This window comes from Electrona antarctica, assembly GCF_951216825.1.
Source record: "Electrona antarctica genome assembly, chromosome: 13".
In the NCBI taxonomy this organism is placed as follows: Eukaryota; Metazoa; Chordata; class Actinopteri; order Myctophiformes; family Myctophidae; genus Electrona; species Electrona antarctica.
The window spans coordinates 2,111,390-2,126,948 of NC_136794.1; the positions used below are offsets into that span (position 1 = coordinate 2,111,390).

Genomic DNA, 15,559 nt, shown 5'->3' on the forward strand with positions numbered 1-15,559 from the left:
GACTTTAAACCATCCATAACTCTGCTCGCTGTTCAAGATAACCACTTCCAGGCAAATGCAGGTGTTGCAAAAAGGTCAATATCTCCAGAATGGAACATGGTAAAATCAAAATGTATTTTTTAAATTGAAGTGGACAAGTTCAGCTTTCTTTTGATGTATGCGTGTGATTCTCGCTATAAGAGAACATTTTGCTGTGGGCCCCCGAACAAGGCCTTTGTGCAATGTTAAACGGTAGCAACATCCAAATAGGCCTGTTGAGATCTTGTAGCAATCAAAGGGTTAACCGTCCTGCCGCCGGGCACGAGGAAAACGAGAATCTACTTTATTGTCCTTTTACGCCAAGTACGAGAAAGCTGTGAACTAGCTTTTAAATTAATTATAGCTTAATTAAACTCTTGCGCACCTTCTGTGTTAATCCCAGACTCTCTCGGTCACACACCGACCTACGGTGAACTATATAACTCATTTCGGTCACACACTGCAGTAAGGTCGAAGCATAGTTCTGTTTCAAAGGGGCTAGAAACACCCCTCTCCACCCCTCTCCTCGGCGAGATGAAACAGCCTCAGGCAGCATGCAATCCACATTCCAATCCACATTCCACACTCGAGAGTGCACGACACACACACACACACACACAGTGACACACACACACACCTCTCTCTCACCGTCGTATCTCTATTTCTAAAGAAACGAAACACTCACAGCTGCGATCCACGCAAGCACACACGCAAGCACACACCACACACACACAGAGAGAGAGAGAAACAACAGAGCTTACAGTTTGGCTAGTAGCCTAAGATGGGGGCCGATCCCCCCCCCCCCCCCCCCACACACACACACACACACACACACACACACACACACAGAGAGAGAGAGAGACGGAGCTTACAGTTTGGCTAGTAGCCTACGATGGGAGCCTACGATCCCCCCCCCTCCCCACACACGTTCCGACCTACCTGATACATCTTGTAAACAAGTAAAACAACAGTCCAATGTATTATGTCCATCATAATGTCCTGCAGCATTCTCCACTGGGAAAAGTATGCATTGTATTCTCCAGCATTCTCCCTTGCGACAATAATCGATCGATCTAGACGACATCTCCAAGCGACAAACATAAGGGAATTAACTAACTGGACGCGCAGCTCAAAGCCACAAAGACTCATCAATTAGGAGCCTGGTATGTAGTGGACACTGGACATCGAATTTAAAAGCTGTATAGGAAAACAGCAATAGCTATTGGAGTTATTTTATTTTCGTGTTTTTCCACTGCTTAACTTTTATTGGTGACTTGTTTTGCTGGCCATTTGCTGCACTGCCGTCTGTTATTATTCTTGTTTTTGTCACTGCCGGACTTTTACTAGTGACACACCTGTTGTTTTTGCACTGCCTTTATTTATTTGGGCATTTGCGCTGCTGCACTTTCTTGGAAGTTTACACTGCACTGCACTTTTACGTGTGGCAAAAAAGGGAATTACAATGTCTGACTCGGATGTCACGAGAGCAGTGAGTGATGTTGCTCTACAACCTGTAGAAGACTGGTGGGAAGACCCTCCAGAGCTCAGTCGTAAGGAGATTGAAATTATCGTGCAAAAGTGGATGGCACGAGAGATGGAGAGGGAGCACAGAGAAAGCATATTGGCCACATACGACGTGGTGGAAGAAGATACACCCCCAGGAGAGGATGGCAGAGAGACATGGCATGAAGGAGAGGAGGTGACCAGTGTCTCCGAGCCAAATATCCCTCAGGCTCTGGAGGAGAACATTCTGCAGCTGAAATATTTCCAACAGGAACAGCTGACTGACCCTGCAGAAGAGGATGGAGAGGACGGCGGTGAGATGGCTGTGGAGACGGGCGGCTCCTCAGCTCTCAACGTCACATCTGAAGCTGGAGATCACTATGGACAGATGTGTGAGGGAGATGAAAACGGCAAGCAGGATGCCATGATCAGCAGCGCCAGCTTGGTTGAATCAGCTGACACAAAGAGGCTGAACAGATTTGTCTCAGTGGTGAAAGAGCCATGGATCCGTGGAGAAGGGCATCCTTCACCATCACAGAAAACCAGTGGTGGAAAGAAAAATGGGGCCATAAATGAAACTACATTTGAACATGAACAAGGTGACATAGGAACCGAAAGGAGGACAAAGGGCCTGTCCAGGAGAAGAGGGAGCAGAAGGAGAACGAGGAGGGTGATGTGCCGGAGGAAAGGGACAACCACCTGCTCCGCTTCCTGTGGTGGCTTGAGGGCTACATCAAGCCTTCTCCAGACCACTGAGAGCTTTAACTTTTCTTTTCTCCGTCTTTCCCTTTCTTTTTTTTTTGCAGTTTCGACCAAAAGAAGATTCAGTCAAGCCTAAATACAACACACATACCACATACCTTTTTGAATAATGTTTTTTGTGTTTATGTATGGCTTCTTGAAATGTGTTTTGTAATTGTGTCCATACTGTGCACAATTAGGGGGGAGTGTAGAAGCCATCCTCACTGTTTTGTATGTCTATTTAGTATTATCACAATTGTTGTAGTTATCATGTGGCATTATTGGGTATTGGTTTGGTGGGTTATTATGTAATTGAATCACTGTTTGGACACCAGGGGCACGCCTCCCCAGGCCTAATTGATTGATGGAGAGCATATGTAGGCCTGGGTGATTGGGGAGCGGCATGCACCTGGTGGACAAACCAGTTTTTACCAGACAGACAACACAGAAGAGACAAATGCCAGAAGGAGCTGTTTGTAATGTACCATCACTGCACTTTAAAGGAAAGTAAATACAAACAAAAATGACATTGAACCTGTGGACAATCTGTTTCTATGATCTGCGTACATCCATAGTCCCTAGGTGCATCAGTGGGTTTGTTGGCTATAAGGTAGAAATGTTTGGAACCAACAAAGAGCCACAACACATGCCATATATCAAATGAAACCTTAGGATGTTAAGTGTAATTTAGAAAAATAAAAATGTTTCTAGCATGTACCATTGTGAAAATATTAGGCTCTGAAAGCAGCACTGTCTTTGTGACACCAATCTGGTTTGACCGCTTATATTTATGATTATATAATATATTGGTACATGCTAGAAACTTATTTTCTTTTTTAAAGTTGACAAAATTATCTTGAATTTTATATATGGCAAGGGTATGTAGCCATAATATAACCTAGCCTATATAGCTAACTGAAACTAACTGAAACTTCAAACGCCTGTAACTTGAAAAGTACATTTTAATTGAATTAAAAATATATTTTTTGTTTAGTACACTTTAACAAATGTGCTACATGACAACTTAATTTATGTTGACATTCAATGTACTTTCTAGAAATATATATTGAATGCACTCTGATTATATTTGGGGAAAAAAAGTATTGGAAAAAAATGTACTGTTAACATGCTTTGACAAAAGTACCAACATACTTTTAGTACAAAAGTATACCTTCAGTATAATAAATGTACTAAAAGTATACTTATAAGCTATAAGCTATACTTAATATATTAAAATACATTACTTTTTCACCTGGATTGAAACATAAAATTGGCCCTAAGCAGCTGTACTTTTATTCATAAACTCCTTTATGAACATAATCAGTGTGTGCTGTAGCCTCTGCCTCAGCTCACAGCTTCACGTTGCGGCGTTCAGAGTATGAGTCTTATGCCGTTCAGACTATGGGTTTTATGGGTAAGTCTCCTATTGGCTTAGGTAGCCAATGATAGACATCCAATGATGAAAAAGTGTGTAGTATGGTCGCTAGTAGAGATAAGTGTCCAGACGCTTTTCAAGCAGCTGGCAAAAAAGAACATCAACCAACCAACACCTCTGTACACAACAGTTACACAGGCATCCGATGTGCTTTTGTTACATTTTACTGTGTGTGTGTGTGTGTGTGTGTGTGTGTGTGTGTGTGTGTGTGTGTGTGTGTGTGTGTGTGTGTGTGTGTGTGTGTGTGTGTGTGTGTGTGTGTGTGTGTGTGTGTGTGTGTGTGTGTGTGTGTGTGTGTGTGTGTGTGTGTGACCACAGGAGGAGATCTCACGCCATCAGGAGAGATGGCCTCCAAAAGATATTTAGCACGGTCAGAGGAACAGCGGGAGATGGACCAGGGACATGGACTGTTTGATGCAACGCTGCAACCCGTAGTAAAGTTGTACAGGATGGGTATGTACCGTTTTATTTACAACTAGTTAAAACATGTGCTCCTCTGTGACTGTCCTGTTGTACCTTGGATTCAAAAAGTGCTGAAATCTTTGCCGCTGAGCTAATAGGGCCTGGCAACGTGATGTCAGCAAGGGGGGCGTGTGATATGGTAGTTGTTGTTGAAATAAAAAAGCTTCATATAACTCTAATCTCTCAAGCCAATGGGTTCCCAGACCTAGCGCGCCGCCTTCAGCACACCCCTGCTTGTAGATCTGCTATTTGCGACATGCGGCCGTGTCCTACGACTAGTATACATTCGGCTGTAACACATGTGCCAGTTTCAGGTTACTTACTGTCAGAGGCATCTGGGAGAAATGCGAGGCCCTGTGCGATATGTGGGAGGGAACACCCGAACAATTTTTTTTAATTAATTAATTGATGAATCCTTACTTTTGCCTTCAATTTCCTACGAATATTAAGCCAGGTTCTCATCTCCAATGAGTAAGAAATTGACATGCACTGCCCAGTGTGAATGCAGAGATTGTGGTCCACATTATGTTAAAAAAAGGCTTAATGTGAAGAAATAATATATATACTGCACGTTTCACACTTTTAGTTTATGTTTGATCATTATTATAAATAATGAAGCCTTAACATGACATGAGTTTTTATAGTAATGCTTGTTTATTATACAACATCGTTCACACGCAATAATCACCCATTGTCATTCCACACAAAAAAAAGAAGATAATTATGTGAGGATGTTCGTCCTCGCTTTCCTTGCCGCAAATTCTGAAATAATGTCTTTATATTCTAGTGTAGCGACAACGTCCTTCTCTATTGCTATGATGGAAAGTCCACACAGGCGCTCCTGGGACATTGTGGTGCGCAAATAGTTCTTTATTAGTTTTAACTTGCTGAAGCTCTCCCCAGATGCCACTGTGACAGGGGTTGTTAACAAGATACGAAGGGCAACTTCGCAGTTAGGGAATGTCTCGTTCCTTTTTTTTTTAGATACTGCAGCATTTCCAACGCAGTCTTGGCTTCTTTGGGCCAAATATTCCGTTTCGAATAGGCGCTCTGCAGATAGTGGGATACCAAGCGCGTCTCTTTTTCGCGCACATGTCTCCCTGAAAACTGCCTCAACATTCATCTCTGCAGCAATCTCTTTTGCTGTTACTTTTGCAGAGGTAAATCCAGTTGCTTTGTATTTCGTCATGAATTGAATCAGTCCCTTAATATCAGACAAAGCCACGTCCTGCATATCCTTCGACTGCATATTCTTACTCGCAGTGCTTACAGCAAACAAAATGTCATACCATATAATCATGCCAAGAATGAATTCTTGCAGCTCATAGTTAATCAGCGACTGGGCCTCACTTTTAATTTTAGGGTCATTAGAGCTCTCTGCCACTTCAAGCAACGCAGCCTTAATGTCATTAAGTTGGTACTGTATTGCTTTCACGCTCTGAACCCGACATTCCCACCTAGTTTCGGATAACTTTTTAACGCTGAAAGAAACATGCTTGTTCAATATTTCCCAACGTTTAACCGAAGCGGAAAATAATGTATATACACGTTGTTGGCTACAGTACCAAATAATGTCATTGCTTTTGCACAACATTTTGCCATGTCTCCAAGCATCAAGTTCAAGCTGTGACCACCGCAGGGCATGAAATAAGCACGGGGGTTGAGACAGAGTATGTGAGCCTGGATGCCATTATTCTGACCTTTCATATTTTAACCATTTTCATAGCCCTGTCCTCTGCAGTCGCTTATATTGAGACCAAGCTGCTGTAGTTTAGCCAGGATAGAATTTGTCAGTCCTTGTCCAGTTCTGTCAGTTGTCACAAAAAAATCAACAAAATGTTCCTCCACAGTCACTTCATGTGCATATTAACAAAACGCAATACCAGCGACATCCGCTCTCGGCTCATATCTGGTGTGCAGTCTAGAATCATGGAAAAATATGTGTCTTTCTTTGTATCATTAAGGATGGAGTTTTTAACGTTTGCAGCCATGATACCAATTATTTCGTTTTGGATTTCCGATCCCAAATAATGTTGATGTGTTACTTTGTTTTAAATTTGTCTGACATGTTCTTGTATAGTTGGATCAAATTTGGCGAACATTTCTATGAGGCCTAAAAAGTTACCATTGCTTTGTTCATAAAGCTTATTATTCATTCCTCTAAATGCCAAATTATGCTTGCCAGAAATTTAACTGCTGCGACAATACGGGTTAACACGGCCTGCCAATGCGCTTTCTCTCTGTCCATTTCCCTTTGTTGCAACGCATCTATGCCGTATTTGTTTCCAGTCGCGTTTTTGCTTCTCTCCATTTGAATGCGCTTGAGATATGATCTGGGGATGTTTCATGTGATTTCAGTTTACCAGTTATATGAACCCAATCGTTGACGCCCTTATCAGCTAGTTGTGATTTTATTGCACTCTTCTTCAAGCCGAAGAGTTTGCAGCAAAAGCAAAATGCTTTGTCCAATTTCTGAGAGTAGGCAAGCCACTTTCTGTCATATTCTTTCTCCATTTGGCAGTTCTCGGATATACAAAGCCTCACTAGTGTCTTTTGTTGTCTTTGTTTTTCGGATAACAAAATCCTGGTTTCATCTTTTGAGGACCTTCTAATAATCATAATGTCGACCTTTAGTGTCCAAATATTCTGGCCAATTACCAACATCATACATTGCGTCTGACACAACCTCGACTTGCCTTGCTTCATCATCATTATCATCATCGACACCACCTGCTGTGTCTGTGTGACTGTCCATCTTTTTCACGACACCCGTGAGAAAGTAGAGGCCAAAGAAGTTCTTGAGCTTGTGCACTGTAGTGCTTTTCCATGCTCTTGCTCTTGAATGTGGAGGGAGATGATCCTCGCCGACCTAGATAGATAAGTGTAATCAATTCGGTTTTTTTTAGTGTCATCAATTTGGAGAAAAAAAATGTCTTTTTTTACAGTGTCATCAATTTGGAAAGAAAATGTCATTATTTTTGCAGTGCAATCAATTTGGGAAAACATTGTCAGTTTTTTTACAGTGTCATCAATTTGGAAAGAAAATGTATTGAGTTCTAATGGAACTCTTATAACCCGCAGCGCTACGGTTTTGGCTATCAGAGGGTGCAAATCTATACCCGCGACCCGACGGGTCCGGCTTTAAGAGTGTTAATTGCATCTTCGTCCTGTAATGTACGGTAATTGTATTAATAAAGTGTCTTTCAAAACAATTGCTAACTAAGGTGCAATTGTCGTCTGCAGGTGCACTGAAAATGTCTGACGAGCCGAAATCATTTCGGCACTACAGCGCCGAAATAGCGGTAAAATAGGAGTATGAATCGGCCCTTAGGCTACTGGCTACCTGAGAGGGGGCGGCCTCACCTTCCTCCTCATTTTCACTGCTGCTCGTCGTTCTGACCGGGCGGCCGTGGGCAGCTCTGCTTGTGCTGCTGCCGGCGGCGGAGCTGCTGCTACCTTCCCCTGCCTCCAAAACATAATTGTCGACGTGAGGCCCCACGGCTGGTTGGGGCTCGGTCGGGGTGATTTTGGTGATGAATCTGTCAAATGAACCTCTCAGCGAGGCATTGAATGCTTCCTTTTTCTTAGCTTTTTTCTCTTTTTCGGATCCTGAGGCGGATTTCCTCCATTTATCGCGTTCTCTCGACATTATTTGTGTGTTAACTGTTCCCTCCAAACTGGCACACCGCAATGAACCATGGTACATCGGTACCACCTGACATGATATCATGTGCCTGATTGATCACTAAGGCCAAACGGAATCTGCAGGCTTTTTTCTGTTTTTCTGCGGTGACTCCGGAGGAAAATCTGCGGGATTCTGCAGAGTGTTTTTTTTTCTTTTAAGGTTTTGGACTGTTATCCAGGACTATAATCAATGTGTTTAGAGCAAAAATAACTCTAAATATGCTAAATAAACCTTAAAGTACCACAACAAAGTAATTAAGATCTATTAGTCATCTATTTTTATTCAATAATAATTCACTCCTTCATGAACATTCTTTAGTACAATTCAAATAACAAATGTGAAATGAAATTACAATGGGTCCAACATGAACATACAAGCCAGCCAGCCAGCCAGTGGCTTTCCGCCAGTCAGCCAGCCAGTCCGTTAGCCAGTCAGTCTGTCAGCCAGCCAGTCAGTCCATTAGCCAGCCAGCCAGCCAGCCAGCAACTCAGTCCGTTAACCAGCCAGCCAGCCAGCCAGTCAGTTAGCCAGTCAGTTATAGCCAGCTATTCAGTCAGTCAGTCAGTCAGCCTGCCTGCCTGCCTGCCTGCCAGCCAGATAGCCAGGGGCCAGCTTGGGGGCTTCCTCGAGAGGAATATCTGCCTCAACCAGAGCCTTTGTAATCCAACCCAAACTTCTTCCTCTCAGCAGTACATGGGTCTTGGAGAGGCAGGCAGCCAGGGTTTCAGTCCTAGATCGTACTGCAAAACAAAGACAATGTGTTAAAACCCTAGCATCCCTATTCTGAGGGTAACATTAGTCGAAAATAGCAGATCTACAAGTTCCCAAACGATGCCTCATGCTGCGACTAAGTGGGTGTCTAAAAATACTGAACATGGATCCAACACAACACTGCACTGTTTGACATGGTGCTGTCAAACAAATCTATGAAGGCACTAGGGAGGGCACCAAAACAGACCGGTGGGAACGGTGGCAAGACTGGGCAAAAGGCATAGGTGGGCACCAAAACGGAGTGGGCACTAGGGAACGGTGGGCAGACTGGGCACCAGGGATAGGTGGGCACCAAAACAGAGTGGGCACTAGGGAACGGTGGGCAGACTGGGCACCAGGGATAGGTGGGCACCAAAACAGAGTAGGCACCAGGGATAGGTGGGCACCAAAACAGATTGGGCACTAGGGAAAGGTGGGCAGACTGGGCAGTGGGCACCAGGGAAAGGTGGGCATCAAAATAGAGTGGGCACTAGGGAAAGGTGGGCATCAAAACAGAATTGGCACTAGGGAAAGGTGGGCATCAAACAGAGTGGGCAGCAGGGAAAGGTGGGCATCAAAACAGTTGGCACTAGGGAAAGGTGGGCATCAAAACAGAGTGGGCACCAGGGAAAGGTGGGCAGACTGGGCACCAGGGAAAGCTGGGCAGACTGGGCACCAGGGAAAGGTGGGCACCAAAACAGAGTGGGCACTAGGGAAAGGTGGGCAGACTGGGCACCAGGGAAAGCTAGGCACCAAAACAGAGTGGGCAAGCTATCTATGAAATTGCAACATAGGTATAGCAATGACTTGGGCACCAGAAGGGAAATGAAGAAAATAAAGACCAAAGATGTGCACAGCGGTGCAGGTACGTTCCTCCTCTTGCTGTTTAAACGATCATCTGCATTTCCAATCCAATCCAATCCACTTTATTTAAATATAGCACATTTCACAAAGTGCTGTACAGAAAGTTAAAAGCTAAATAGCCTACACTATCAAGCTGAAACAAAAGACACCAACAAACCACACAGTAGAAAAAGGACACATTATTATTTATTTATTTATTTTTGTTTTTGTTCTTGAACTTGACCGACTCTTGTCTCTTTAGCCTCGGGGCTACTGACTCGACCTACTCACTCCTTTTGGAGCCCGGTGTTGGCATGCGGTGACACTTCACCACGCCACACAGGTATGTTGACAGCCCTCCTTATCCACAGTACCTGTTCATTTGGTGTCTTTGACGCCACAGGCATATAAATAGTTCTCTCCTTACCTGGTCTACCGCTGTGGGCATCACGACGGTGCGTGTCACACTAATTAAAGCGGTATAGGTCTCACTGTACACCTTTTGTTTTTGCCTACATTGAAATGATAGTTTAACATGGCCACCTGTGCTTTCAGGGCCGGCAGTACACTGCTGCTTTGCGGGGTGGTTACCCTTTGGATCAAAGAACATGTCTATACTGTGTAGCCCACACTCTTCTCCATCTACAACCCGACCACCGCCTGTGTGCAAGTGCAACCATATGACCACGGGTTGTTTCCACTGTTTGGCCGATTGTCGCCTTAGCCTGGGGTTATTGTGAAGCAGTATTGGTTTCATTCATAGTCCTGTTAGTCAACCTTCACCATGTATATAGGCCCTTAGACTGGCCCCTGGTAATCTGAAGAGAATACTATTTTAATATATCCCATTGGACAGCCTATATGCATTCTACTGGTTGACGGTTGTATTATATTCATGGTGGTATTAACCCCCTTTTATTCCCCTTTCATATGCATCTATTCGTATTGTGGAATCTAAATTGTCTTGATGATCATCGATTAAATGTTTTAACTAAATAATTGCCAATTAAACCTTTTTCGTATTTTTGGTAAACACGTTTCTGCCTGCCTTTTATCTATCGTATGACGAATCTGTGTTGGGGAGTCATTAAGTGCTCCGGGTGTTATTTCTTACTAAAAATATATCCTGGGGTGCAATTCCCCAGGTGGCGTAGTTGGCTATAGAGTAATCCATATCACCCTGTCACATATGCATATAACACAGAGTAGGACACAAATATGTATGTAGTTAAAGTTAAAGATAAAAATACGATAATAATTAAAAGTTTGACTAGATGCTAATGATAATATTTTCTCCATTCTAGAACCTGTGTCCACGTCTCCACCACTAACGCCGGGGCTCCACCAGGCGTGTCAGCGTTGCGTCTCCGTCACAGTCAGGGAATATTCCCTTTTTAATCAATGAAGGGTGGCTCCACTGCCCGCGTTGCTTGACTGCATTAAAATTGCCCCGGTTCGTTTTTTGACGCACGCACGCGTGACACGGTGAAGCCCCGGCGTAAGGCACCAAAGCTCTTAATTTATCCCATCAGACCAAAGCACTTCATGCATCCCATCAGACCAAAGCACTTCAGTTTCAAGCATATCAAACTAGGGGGTTTTCATGATGCTGAATCCATTCCAAGCATTAGTTTTGCATAAAAACACTCATTGGGCTAAATTTGGCCATAGCAACTTGCCCAAATATGCTGACCTCATTACATTTTGGCAAGTTGCTATGGCCAAATTTAGCCCAATGAGTGTTTTTATGCAAAACTAATGCTTGGAATGGCTTCAGCATCATGACAACAACCTAGTTTGATATGTCACATGCTACTTAAAGCATAAGGAAATTTAGAATATATTGCCTTATAATAGGATGTCAATGGTGGCCATACTGTACAGGCCATTTTCAACACTTTCCCCTCAGACAATTCCAGGCAACTTTCTCTCTGTTATTCAGGATATATTGAAGATGCAAAATCAGTTGAGTTTGTTTTTTTTGCAATTAGTTAGAGGTCAAATTACATTATTACTGGACTACCTCCAGCATCATCTAATTTGCCATTGCGTACAACTGGCCTGAGAATTTTAAAGTAAATTGGGACAACATGCCCCCCAAACTATGCACAGCCCTCCAGAATGGAAAAAGGCCTGATCCAGCAGATCAGCGACAAATGGTCCGTATAATAAGATGGCATGCAAAAAATTGCAGTGAATCCATGCAGAGCTGAGTGCCTCATCATTGCAAAGAACACAGTGAACCAGTATCCCCAGTCATTTATTGATTTGCTGGATGACATAACAAAAAAGAAAATAAATCTGAAGGAAGCTGCTTACGAAACTCTTACAACTCAACACACGCTCACAGCATTTGGTCAGAAACAACACTCTTGCTCGTCACAGAAGGTCAAAGATAAATGCGACTAAACCATCACGAGGACCTGCAGACACTTACGGATGCACACAATGGAAACCTGAGCTTCCAACTGAGGAGACTGAAGAATCTCTGGAAGATAAGCATCCAGTAGGGTTCTTATTTACTAGCCGCAACACTAAACACAATCAAATAATTCAAGTGACACAAACCTGTCAGTAAATGATCGTATTGTTTTCAGTTTGACGGTTTTATTTTTTACCAGATAGGCTACTGTATGTGTGTATCATATACAAGTAACATCATTGTATCATACAGACTGAACTGTACGATGTCTTATTGTTTTAAGCATAAAGACATTTAATATCTGTAATGCAGGAAAAAATAACTGCAGCGGGAATTTTGTATCCTTTTAAATATCCATTTAGGTGGCCCCATGCAGTTGTACCTATTAGAGCATACAGTACTACAGTCATTGCCAGTATGCCACGTAACACAGGACGTCCAATCGACTTTGAAGTGCGTTATGCATACAACTTTTGGGATCCGCCGCCCTCCCATCATGAATTTTGGGATTGGTGTTATGGTGCCGAGTGTCACAAATTAGAGAAGGCAATTAGAGAACGTAGGCTAAAAATGTTCAGTTCATTTTTATATTATTATTTTTTGCCTTTACATAGTATGTTGCTGTGTGTGTGTGTGTGTGTGTGTGTGTGTGTGTGTGTGTGTGTGTGTGTGTGTGTGTGTGTGTGTGTGTGTGTGTGTGTGTGTGTGTGTGTGTGTGTGTGTGTGTGTGTGTGTGTGTGTGTGTGTGTGTGTGTGTGTGTGTGTGTGTGTGTGTGTGTGTGTGTGTGTGTGTGTGTGTGTGTGTGTGTGTGTGTGTGTGTGTGTGTGTGTGTGTGTGTGTGTGTGTGTGTGTGTGTGTGTGTGTGTGTGTGTGTGTGTGTGTGTGTGTGTGTGTGTGTGGCTGGAATAACAACCCCAATACCAGCCACTTAAAGTACATATTCCGTAAACTGATGTTGAGTTGTATAACCAAGCACGACACAGAGTCCTTACCAGCTGTACCAGTGTCATCTGCTGCCCAGTCCCACTCCTACATTATAAACACCTCATCGACAAGCCTGTCTGCCTGGCTGTAGAGCTGTCCTCCGCACAAGAAGATCTCCATCTCCGTTCGCTGATATTCCTGCCTTCGTCCATGACTACAGCTACCTTCCCACCCGCTACGATGGCCTTGTTGACAACGCTCTCGTGTACATTTCAGGTAGAGGTCGACTGATATTTTGATTATTGTGCATATAACCGATAACATATAAATCTGATGACAGATTAATCAGACAATGGTACAAAAAATAAATATCCACCTAATTTCCACAATCTTATTTGTGAAAAGGGCTCCTCCATTGGCTGTTGATTTTGTTAAATTTAGGTTAAAAAGATGATAAAAACACATAAAAACATGAAAATGTCGCACGCACGAGCGCTATGGGGGCCCTGCAAATATTACCGGCCCAGGGGCCCTCGTGGGGGTTAATCCGTACCTGCTCATATCCCCGGGTTCAAGAGCACCAGCATTCTATATACATGTGTTGCAGTAATTAAGTGTCTGAGTATCACCGCTCCAGTTTGGGGTTTGTTTTGATTTATAGAAATCTGGCTCCATGTATTATTTTGTGTACATTCTGAACGGAGTGTTGAAATGGTTTTGGGGAAATGGTTTTTCACCATGAATGTAAATAGATGAATTGGGTTCTGTTACTGTTTGTCCTTATGATGCTTTTTATATAAAATGCACTTTAGATGCAGGTTACAGTATTAGTCCAAAAACGGATTTGAAGTGGTAATGCAAATAAGAGTAACACTGTGACATAGGCCTATAGATGTGAAATGGTGTTTCTTTTGGAATGTATCTAGAACAGAATGATTAAAGACAATGGTTTATTGTATTTTCTTTTGATTCTGAATGTAATGTGGAATGTTCTATAAACAACAGTGAATCCTACCACTATAGGCTATAGCCTACCATAGACGGACACAAAATGAGCAGAAATTGTTTATGCTGAGTAAAACATGCAGTTGAGTAGGCCTATTATGCTGGGTAAATAATAACAAAATGGACAATTTATTGTGAACTGTGAATAAACATAACCAAGACGAAGTGGTGAACGAACGAATAATAGCAATTCAAAGCAGTTGTCCTCAAAACCACACCTACATTCGCTGTCAAGACTGTGAGGTGCGCTCATGATCACGGCAGCAGAGCCTGTTTGTCCATGGCTGCACGCGCACCTGCAGCCCATCAAGTATCATTTATGCTTCGTCCCGCGACGGTGTCGCGCACGCAGACCTCTACGCTCACAACAGTTGCATCCGCGATGCAATGATGCGAGTGAGCTTGTAGCTGTTTTCTGTGCGCAATACTGTTGCGCTTTGAAGTATAAATGTCTTCTATGGTGCACCTCACTAGCCAACACACAAGAGAGGTTGAAATTGAATGAATTGAAACCAGCGCTCCCCAAAACAACAGGTTTGGAGTCATCCGTGCGCCCATGCAGTCTCAATGTTGTTAAACAAATTGGTCTATAGTACAATTCCTAACGCTGCATAGTATTACACTGTACCATGGCTCCCCCTAGTGACCGGTTATGCTACGTGCACGCTCCAGCAGCAGCGCTAGTGCGCATGTGTACAACAACCCTATGTGTGTTCGCCGGTCCGTCCATTCCAAGTGAACAGACGTTTTGTATCTAAAGTTAAAGTTGAACCTGAACCAGTTGGTCGTTTTGAGGGACAGTCTGTCCTTTTCAACCTGAAGACACAAAGAGCCTGGACAACCCAGATAGAGCTTTGAGCAACCAGGGCTTCACTCAAACTTCTTATTTCTCTCACACAATCTGGCAACACTGTTCACAATCACAACAACAGTTGTGCTACTGTAGCTCTCTGTAGTGATGGGCCAAAGAAGCTTTTATGAACCTCTGAACCAGTTGAACCAATTGGTTCAAAAATGTGTTAAGCTTTGAAGCTTCAGTGAATAGTGACATCTGCTGGCGAAATGTTAGACTGCAGTCAAATATTAGTCAAATATTGTTCTTTATACAAATAAAGATGGATGTGTATTGTGTCATTATATAAATAAAATATACAAAGAGTGAATATCTTGTTCTTTATACAAATAAAGATGGATGTGTATTGTGTTATGGCAAAGTGTGCTTGGGAAACAGGATGTGGTGGGGGAACAAATGGCATAGGGTATGCTTGTGTAAGTCAAAGATTTTTATTTAGAAAAATATTTTTTTCAACAGTTTTTGGCTTTAGCCGTTTTTTTTTTTTTTCCTCCACATTTTGAGAAGACACGCTCACTGGGTACAGATGTGGCTGGAATGCACAGATATCTCATTGCCAGTACATATAAGTTCGGATACACATTTTTATGGCCAGTCCAGTAAACCATGGGATCGTCTTTTCTTTCCAGTGGTGGATCTGTCATGTATCTTTGCACCTCGACTGTTGCATCTGCTGTGACATTCCTCGACATCCTTGCTTCAGAAGCATCCCGGTCCATAAGTGCCCACAGGTCCACATCTGAAAGACAAAACATAACACTAATTACTGACTGAAAGTTTACAATGTCTACATTTTATCAATACCTATTCATGAGTCTGCTAATAAAGTTGAATTGAATATTACCTGTGGCTGCGGATGATGGATTTCCTGCATCTGCTGGTTGTGTTGATGTAGATGGCTGTTCTTCTGTGGTGGT

The 15,559-nt window shown here is 43.0% G+C and overlaps 1 long non-coding RNA gene across 1 annotated transcript; it reads left to right on the top strand.

Moving 5' to 3' along the window:
* The first annotated feature begins 2,679 nt into the window (after positions 1-2,679).
* LOC306935387 lies at positions 2,680-10,433 on the top strand. Its single transcript, XR_013791387.1, has 4 exons — positions 2,680-2,769; positions 4,016-4,150; positions 9,700-9,780; positions 9,993-10,433. It is a non-coding gene; the product is annotated as an uncharacterized lncRNA (long non-coding RNA).
* The last annotated feature ends 5,126 nt before the right edge of the window (positions 10,434-15,559 follow it).